The 9662-nt window shown below is 50.2% G+C and overlaps 1 long non-coding RNA gene across 2 annotated transcripts; it reads left to right on the top strand.

Moving 5' to 3' along the window:
- Positions 1-525: 525 nt before the first annotated feature.
- Positions 526-8802, top strand: LOC144293189 (uncharacterized). Of its 2 annotated transcripts, XR_013360620.1 has the most exons (3): positions 526-650; positions 6745-6863; positions 7829-8802. It is a non-coding gene; the product is annotated as an uncharacterized LOC144293189 (long non-coding RNA). The 2 variants fall into 2 exon arrangements; XR_013360619.1 differs by lacking the exon at positions 526-650 and having other exon boundaries at positions 6408-6863.
- The last annotated feature ends 860 nt before the right edge of the window (positions 8803-9662 follow it).

The following is a 9662-nucleotide window of genomic DNA, read 5'->3' on the forward strand; positions in this document are numbered from 1 at the left end:
ACCCCCACCCTACCCGCCCACCAAGGCAATACCTGAGGGTCCCACCTGACAGCAAAGCCCTTTGCTTCAGACTCAGAGGTCAAATTCTGGAGGCAAGTGCTTTTAACAGAGGGTCTGTGGGCGCCAGATGCATACTAACCCATACTCTGCTGATGTTGTTTCTGGAGAATCACCTTCAGAGAGGGGGGCTCTCTGGCAGCAGGGGGCCCCTGTTCAGTCTCTGGGGAAGGGGTGAGTGGGCCTCAAACAATTGGATGTTTACAATCAGTGCTGGGGGCAGGGCAGAATCAAATGCCCAGTTAATGGCAGCCCTTAAAGGGTGTCTTTTTCTCAGACAGACAAAGCAACCACTTACCCCCAACTCATCAATATCCACTTAGCTTCTACTTCAGAGCAAATACCTTGCTCTATGCTATGGAGGAAGAGAGTTGATACACTGTTCCTGCTTCTTTGAGGGGGGGTAGAAGCAGAAGCTCAAAGAGCTTTATAAATGCATGGAAAAGAGGCTGAGGCCTTGTTTTCTATCAGCGTCAACACATCGGCTTCAGTGAATGGATGTCTCTGGTCAAAACTCTACTAGCTAGAAATACGAGCTCTGGGAGGAGGAGAAGCTCAGAGAGTGGAATGGCTGGGACAAACTTAATGATATGGTGAGCTATCAGTCTTTAAATATACAAGTGAAATAATAAAAAATGCTTTCTATAAGACAGGCTTGAAGTTTAGAGGGGAACAGATCACTTCTAGCTTGGGGGCTCTAGGGACAATTTGTTGAATTGATTTTGCTATGAAGCAGAAGTAAATATCGATGAGCGGGTGGGGGTGATAAAGCAATTCAACTTGCAAATCCATCTGCAAATCAATTTTTGGTTTTCAAGGACCTGGTTGGCCTCCAGCGCATGCTATGAATATGGAAGGATCCTTTGGACGGGTTGCAGCTCTTACTTCCCCCCAGCACCTAGAAGGTAGACCCTGAAGGCCCAGAGCAGGGTTGGGCCACAGGAAGTGGAGGGCCTGTCTTACTTGCCCCTCTGGAGGGACTCCTGTATGATGTCAGAACTGCTCTACTCACCTGACAGCATCACTGTCACGATGGACACTGTAGAAGTTGACTTATAGTTGAGTACCCCACAATATTATTATTGTTTGTGTGGCCTGGATTTTGCAACTACTGCCACTCCCCCAAAAGCCATTCACAGCTTAGCAGCTCTGACCCCACCCCTCCCTTAGTACTCTGAGGTGACCTTGACACCCCAGTCTCATAGAATCAGACATTGTTTAAGAGTTAAAGGGACCCTAGGAGGTGTGGTGTCCCTCTTGATGTTGGTTTGGGTGAAGAACAGTGGCAGGTGCGGATCCCCTACTCCGTTAGGACATCCACTCCTGGGAGGCCAGGGATCCTTAGGGAGCTCGTCTTGCCTCACAGCTGTGTGTGGAGGGAGGAGTTGCCTGGGTTGTCTGGTTCTGGTCCAGCTTGCCCCAAGCATGGGCCTTGTCCACATCCGGGACTGGCTCTTCTGGACTGCAGGAGAGCTGGAGGCTCAGCATGGGTGGGATGGGGTACTCAACACCTTAGCCCCTTTCTCTGCTTGCTGGGTTGTTGCAGAATTAAGCTGCTAGTTCTTCTTCTTCTTCTTCTTCTTCTTCTTCTTCTTCTTCTTCTTCTTCTTTCTTTCTTCTTTTTAAATATTTTATTTATATTATTCATGAGAGAGGCAAGAGACATTAAGCGAGAGGAAGAAACAGTTTCCCTGCAGGGAGCCCTATGAGGGACTCGGTCCCAGGACCCTGGGATCATGACCTGAGCCAAAGGCAGACGCTCAACCACTGAGCCACCCAGGTGCCCTTAAGCTGCTCCTTCCTAAGGTGAAGTGACCTCTGCTCATTCCTCAACCCCTGGGGAGTTACACCCATGTCCTCTAGTGCCCCCCACCACTATAACACCTGTCCACCCCACTCTGTCCATCATCTTTAGACTGACCACCCACTTCCTTTGCCTTTGTCTCACCTGGCATGCTTTACTCCCACCGCCTCTCTGTCCTGGTCCCCTCCCCAGCCTCACTCTTCTGTCTGCCACTCTGGCAGAAGACAGAGGGATAGTCATCTCCCTCGTGTGAGGTCTGGGTCTTTCTGTTGCCCACAGCAGCTGGTGGAGAACGGCTTTTGAAGGATCCTAGATAAAAATTAACTAGAATCTCCTCAAAAAGATGAAACCAAGTAGATGTCATCCTGTGACTTGGGAGGGGGCTAAAAGCTCTTCCCTCCCGCTCCACATAATCATGGTGGTTACTTTCTTTTTTTTTTTTTTTTTTTAAGATTTTATTTATTTATTCATGAGAGACACACAGAGAGAGACACAGGCAGAGACACAGGCAGAGGGAGAAGCAGGCTCCATGTAGGGAGCTTGATGTGGGACTCAATCCTAGGACCCCAGGATCAGGCCCTGGGCTGAAGGCAGGCGCCAAACCGCTGAGCCACCCAGGGATCCCCTTGTGGTTACTTTCATAGAGCAAACCAGATACAGTCCTGGTGTCTGGAGTTCATTGGGTGTGTAAGCTGGAGGAATGGTAGATAGGGTGACACTGAGGCTCAAAGTTACTAAACTCGTCTAACCTATCACTGAGACCCTCGGGCATCTTCCTGACCAGGTAAGTAAAATGGACCGTGGTGAGCCATACCAGCACCCAGGCAGCTCGGAGGCTGGAGGAAGGAACTGGCTTCGGGGCTGAGCTGAGCCATCAGGTGAGGATGTCTTGGGGAGAAGGCCTTGGGGAGCGTGCTGGGAGGCTAGCCAGTACCTCCCCTGGCTCCACAGCTCCTAGAAGAGATGGCGGTCCCTAGCCCATGTTGCCAAAGGGACTGTTATGGCTTATAAGTTTCCAAGGCATCTGTCTCCAGAGAAGTAAGTTGGAGCACAAGCACGTGCACACAGACAGGAAGTTTTGTCACCCCTGGCCTGGCATGTGAGGGTCAGCAGTCTGTAGCAGGGCTCCATGAGGCCCTAAAAAGAGAACTGAAGGCTGTCCTCTTGTCCTTCTGAAAGCTTTGGGTGAAATGTTGAAAACTTAGCTTACGGTCTGGAAGAGGAAAAGCTACCCCAGCAAGAGCTCTGCCCTGTCAGGACAGCCCTGAGGTGAATGTGTATAGACTTTCATGCAGATATGTAAGATTTCTTGCTTCCATCGATCCCTGGGAGGAGTCAGATGGAAGGAAAAACAACCCCAGGAGACCCCCAGAGACCTCCCTGGATCTCCCACTTTGGGCCTATTCAGTGTACCTCAGGACTTGTGTACATACTGTTCCCTCTGCCTGGATGCCTTTGCCCTAGATCTTTGCTGGCCTGGCCTGTGGATGCTGACGGCTCAGCTCAAGGGTCAGCTCCTACATGCCTTCCCTGACCCCTATCCCAAGGGACCCACCCTCCTAGAACTTGGTCTCTCTCTATGCTACTACTGCTTTTTCTTTATAGCTTTTAATATTATTTCTGTTAAATATCCTTACTTCTAGGGGCACCTGGGTGGCTTGGTGGCTGAATGTCTGCCTTCGGCTTGGGTGGTGATCCCAGAATCCCTAGATCAAGTCCTGCTTCTCCCTCTGCCTGTGTCTCTGCCTCTCTCTGTGTGTGTGTGTGTGTCTCTCATGAATAAATTCGTAAAAAAAAAAAAAAAAATCCTTACTTCTCCAGCCCCCACTAACGGGGGCGTGAGCTCTCTGAGAGCCAGGCTGCTCCATGGTGATCACTGCCATATCCCGGTGCCCGGAACAGTGCCTGGAATGGTGCCTGGCACCCAGTGGATGTTCAATCTGTAGCTGCAGAAGTGGTGGTGGGTGGTACTTGGGTTGATAGAGAAAGGAAGAAGGTGGCTTGGAGAGAGATGTAGAAATGCGGGGAGGAGATGCCTTTTGCTTTCCATCAGCTTTCTTCTTTGTGTGTCTCCTGAGGGGCTGATCATGTGAAGAAAGAGGCATCCCATGGGCCCCCATCCCTTTGAGTGCCCTTACCAGCAAGGTGACTGGAGTCAGGCCAAGAGACTGTCCCCCAACAGAGGTGTTTCTGGGGCAGCAGGATCCATACCCATCACTGCTCTCTGTCTAAACCAAAACATACCTAGCCCCATGAGCAAATCCATTGCAAATTTTTCTCTGTGTGCGGCTAGAACCAGGAGCCCCATGCTGGAAAGCAATGGAGGTGGGACCCTTTGACTTGCCGAAGTTTACAAGCAAAGTGTCACAGGTGGGAGTGGGCTGAAGGAAGCAGCTCTCCTTCTGTGTAGTCTGTGCACAAGCTCCAAGCTCTTCTGGCAAGAGCAAGGTCCCCTTAACTCTGCCTTGGGCTGGCCCCACTTGCTAGTTGGCTTGAGTTCCCTGGAGGCAGACTCTGAGCTGGGGGTTTCTGTGAACAGGGCACATGGATGGAGAGCTCTCAGGATGATAACTCGGAAGAGAGGGGAAGTAGGACAGGGCAAGTGAAGAAGCCAAGCACGGCTGCTGCTTTCAGCTCAGGTCTGACAGCAGCTTGATCCCCTGGGAGTTCTGGCGCCACAGAGCCGTTCCACCCTGACACAAGGGGAAGGGCCACACCGTCCTTGCTGCAGGTCCACCCCACGCCAGCGGGGTGTGACGACGAGGTGGCTCCTGTCCACAGCAGCAATTCTCTGGAGCAGGGTACAGCTGTGGGCCAGCAGCGAACAACATTCACAGGTGGGATTAGAACCCATGATATCACTCAAATTTCCCTGTGGCCAAGTGCAGGTGATACTGCGTGTCTTCTAACACGCTTGCCTGATGTCAGTGTTTTTGTGTTTTCATGTGTTAGCCTTCCTGGTGGGTCCCGGGTCCGAAAGCTCTAACTCTGTCATCTTACTGATGTTGACCCGCTGCTCTGAAAACCCATGAACCGAAACCCCCTGGGGACGGACACCCGCATGTGGCAGCAGCCCCAGAGATCAAGTGCACAGGGCTTCCAGGGGAAGTGAAAGCTGGAGTACCCCTGGGGCCCCCAAAACCCCCCAGGCCAGCTGGCCGCAGCCCACCCCCGCGGGCCTCTTTGCCCTGAGCCAAAGCTCACAAGCCCCATGCTGGACAGCAGAACTAAACCACTTATTAGGGCTGCTGCCTCCGTGTGTCCCCTCCGGGCCTGAGAGGCATAGAAAGGCCCAGCCACACACACTGCACTTACGGAGCAAAGAGGGTGAGCCTCTCTCCTCCTCTCCCTCCCTCCTCTCTGCCTTCCTGTCTTTCTCTAATGTGTCATGGCCTTAGAACCCAGCTTTGGGGATCCCAGGAATGGACAGGACAGACAGAAGGCAAAAAAGACGTTTCTAGGACAAGTCGGAGGCAGGCATCCCTCCTGTTCTCCGACAGTACTGAGGAAGGAGGTGCCCGTAGACAATAAGCCCGAACAAGAGTCAGGGCAGCAGCTGGGCTGTGCCTCTAAACCAATCTGGAGGAAGAAAATAGTGCAAAGAAAGATGCTATTCAGGCTGCAAACAGCCACTCTCTCCTGCTCAATCTCTCCCTTGCCCTCTGAAAGTTTTCTTCCTACTCACGGGCTCTAGCCTGTTCTGTCCTGTGACTGGTAAGTGGAAGGAACAGTAGAATGGGCTGCCTGACTCTGGCTGCAGACGGCAGGTCCTGGAGCGCAGGGAGATCCAGGCTCAGTGTTGCTCCCCAGACACCAGCTGTCAGCCCCTTGGTGTCTTTCATTTGCTACCACTGAGGGGACCAGATTTTTCTCTCCCTGAAACCATACAGGTGGATTCAATCCCTTTTCTCTCAGGAGGGCTTGCTTATGGGAGGCTAATAGAAAGGGCAGCTGACACAAAGTCTGGGGGCCACCAGCTTCCCTAGGGAGAGTGACTTCTAGGCTAAGTCCTTGTAGCACCTATTTGTGTCTATCTAGCGTAGACAGTTGGTTGAGGTGAAAGGCAAGGAAGCAGTTCCCAGGATGTGTCTACTCCTGGATGATAAAGGGAAGGAGCCATTGATACACAGCACCTTGGATGAATCATGAAGGCCTAATATTGAGTGAAAACAGCCAGTCTCCAAAGGTTATATACTATCAGATTCCATGGATATGATATGCTTTTTTTTTAGAGATGGGGAAGGGGTAGAGGGTGAGGGAGAGAGAGAATCTGAAGCAGGCTTCATGCCTGGTGCGGACCCTGACTCAGGGCTCAATCTCATGACTCTGAAATCAAGCCCTGAGCCAAAATCAAGAGTCAGATGCTTAATTGACTGGGGCATCCAGGTGCCCTTCTAGGACAAAGCTGTAGGAAGAGAGAACCGGCTAGTGGTTGGCAGGGGTCATGAGTAGGGAAGGGAAAGGCAGAGCAGGAGGGAGTTTTTTGGGGGGAGGAGGAATAATGGAATTGTCATGCATTCTGATGATGGGAACAGTTACATGAATCTGTACATGTGCTAAAATTCAAATTGTACATCCAGAGAAAAAGTCAATTTTATTGTAATAACATTTTCTTTTTAAATAAGAACTTAAAGAGTTTTAATGATGATAATAATGCCTGTCATTTGCTTCCTACGGACCCAACTCTGCTAAGGGCAGTATCGCTACCATTTCATTTATTCCTTTCAAGCACATTTGGCACTCAGATGATACAACTTGTTGATGGTCACGTAGTAAATGACAGAGCAGAAACTTGATGTCGGTCTGACTCAGAGGCCTGAGATCTCACTGATGTGGGAAACAGAGGCAGGAGAAAAATTACTGAATTTCCTTACTGCTTGCAGCCCAGTGACACACAGGTCCTCGAGGCAAGCAGAGTGACATTCTTCTGGGGGCTCAACAACCTGGATGTTGACGCTTTGCTAAAGGCAAAAGGCAATCTTAGCTGGACCCCCAAGATCCTGTAAGTCTACTTTAACATATAAAAATTCCTTTGTGGGGGTGCCTGGGTGGCTCAGTGGTTGAGCATCTGCCTTTGGCTCAGAGTGTGATACAGGGGTTCTGGGATCAAGTCCTGCATCAGGCTCCCAACAGGGAGCTTGCTTCACCCTCTGCCTATGTCTCTGCCTCTCTCTCTGTGTCTCTCATGAATAAATAAATAAAATATTTTTTAAAAAAGACTGTGGGGATGCCTGGGTGGCTCAGCAGTTAAGCATCTGCCTTTGGCTCAGAGCATGATCCTGGAGTCCCGGGATCTGGTCCCTCATTGGGCTCCCTGCATGGAGCCTGCTTCTTCCTCTGCCTGTCTCTGCCTCACGCTCTCTCTCTCTCTCTCTCTCTGTGTCTTCATGAATAAATAAATAAAACCTTAAAAAAAAAAAAAAAAAAGACTGTCAGGGGAGGCCCACGTGGGCAACTCTGTAGGACTCCTCTCACCCCTGATAGCTTCTTCCGTATATTCTGGCTTAACAAAACTCTCTTGTTCTACTCACTCTCCTTTGTTCACAAGATTCATTGACTTTGTGAGACAAGAACCTTGCTCTTCTGCTTCATGACCACTGTGACTTTTTTTAGGGGGCAGAAGTAGGAAATGATCACTGGGAGTCAACTGGGTGTGGAGAGGGTACTCGTGAGAACCAGGTTCTCTTCTAATGGAGAGAAACTGTCAGGGTGGTGGGGGAGGGTTGGCCCCTGTTACAGAAGGGGCCACAGAGTTGCATTTGTGTCCATCTGCTTAAGATAGCTCTTAAAGAATGCCACCCCATTTTGCCCAGGGTTCCTCTGGCAAATGGAAAATCATGGCTGGACTGGTTACAGCCTTCTGCCCAGGGCCAAGGGTGTCAAAAATCGAGATTGGGAGGGAAGATTCTTTTGTTTTTTCCTATTCACATGTCCCATAAATTGACTTCTTTTCCTGTTTTGTTAAAGAATCTTTCATCTGTTGGACGGTGCAGGAGAGGAAGGGACAACTCATAGCCTGCCTGCAGACCATGAAGTTGTCCCACAGAAGTCGACTGACCTACTGAGCCCTCCACGCTGCAGGGTGAGCAAGAGTGACTCAGCACAGACTGGACTCACTCGGAGCATTACAGTAAAAGGAAATGCCAGAAGCAGAAGCCCGACGTTGGGAGTGAAGCAGTCCATTTTTGAGCAACCTAAAGATGTCATCGAGTCTCCGGCCAGCCGAGCATTAAGTTCTAGGAACAGCATGTGGGAGCTGAGCCTGAGAGGGGTGGGGTGGGGTATGGTGGGGTCAGAGCTTGCAGGAATGCGGATCTGACTTTATCCTAAGGGCAGTGGGCAGGCAGGGCTGGGTGGTGGGTGGAGATGGTGACATGTAGAAGAATTCTTTGAGACAGGCAGACAGCATGGGTTATATCCAGGTTATATCCAGGTGTGAGATAAGTGGCCTGGAGTTTTCCAATGGATAGGTGCAGAAGGTATTTAGGGGGGATTGACAGGCCTTGGAGGTGAACCAGGTGGGGGGCAGGAAGGGAGAATTCACAGGGGTCCGACTCCATAAAGATGCTTTTCCTTGAGATGGGGACACAGGAAGAGGTGGGGCTCTGAGCAGGAGTTTGCTTGTGGAAACATTCTATTTTAGGTGTAGCTGGGACATAGGAATGGAGATGTCCCATTGGTGGTTCATGTGGACATTCTGGAACTCAGGCAGAGCTGCCTGGCCGTGCAGGCGTGGGTCCCCGGCATGTTGAATGGATCTAAGAAGGCTTGGAAGCGCACAACCTGACTGGGAAGAGCGGGGAGGAGAGAAAAAAGGACTAAGGCAGAACCCAGGGCCCCACATCTAAATCCAGTCATTCATACACCACCCTCACTATCTGTATTTGCCATTTCAGTACATCCCTTCTATTGTCTTCTATTAAATAGAAAGTTCTTGGGCATCTGGTGGCTCAGTTGGTTGAGCACCTGTCTTCTGCTCAGGTCATGATTCCAGGGTCCTGGGATCCAGGCTTCTCCCTCTCCCCACTGCTTGTGCTCTCTCTCAAATAAATAAATCAAATCTAGAAAAAAAAAAAAAAAAAGAAAGTTCCTTAAGTTCTCTCATGTTCAACGTAATGGGTTTATTTCAAAGGAAAGTGTACATAGTAGGTGAAAAATCAACATTGTAGCCATGAATAGTGTTGATGATAAACATAAATACCATGGAAACAAAGCAATGCTACATAATTCAAGCTGGATAAAGGAAAGATGAAAAAGTTCATCCAGCGTTCAAGACATAGCCACCCCCAACAGAGATTTGATTTCCCCAAAGAAGCCAGCATTGGGAATTGGAAAGGAAATAATTTTCATGGTGGCACCTGATATCAGGTCTCTTGGCACCAGCAGGAGCCACCCCATTTATTTCAGACTGGCACCCTCAGTCTTTTTCTGTAAAGGACCAAAGAGTCAATATTTTAGACCTCAAAGGCCACTTGCATCCTCTCCCCTTCCCCACCTTTTCTTGCAATCCTTTAAAACGATTCTTAGCACAGGTTGGATCTAACAGGCCCAGGGCTGGGTGTCGCCCACTGACTGTGGTTTGCCATCCCCCTACTTAAAGGATGGAGAGAAAGGCAGACCCCAAAAGAGACAGGGTGCCACAAGGGTTTATGGTGCCACAGGGGGTTCCTAGACACTCAACCCCTGACCATGAATCAGCATCCCTGCCCCAGCCACATATGGCCCTTCTCTGCCTCTGTGTTTAGACTCCCACACAGGGTAACTCCTATCTCCCCATGAGTTTTGTGGGAGATTTGGCCAT

Source organism: Canis aureus, chromosome 21 (assembly GCF_053574225.1).
Source record: "Canis aureus isolate CA01 chromosome 21, VMU_Caureus_v.1.0, whole genome shotgun sequence".
In the NCBI taxonomy this organism is placed as follows: domain Eukaryota; kingdom Metazoa; phylum Chordata; class Mammalia; order Carnivora; family Canidae; genus Canis; species Canis aureus.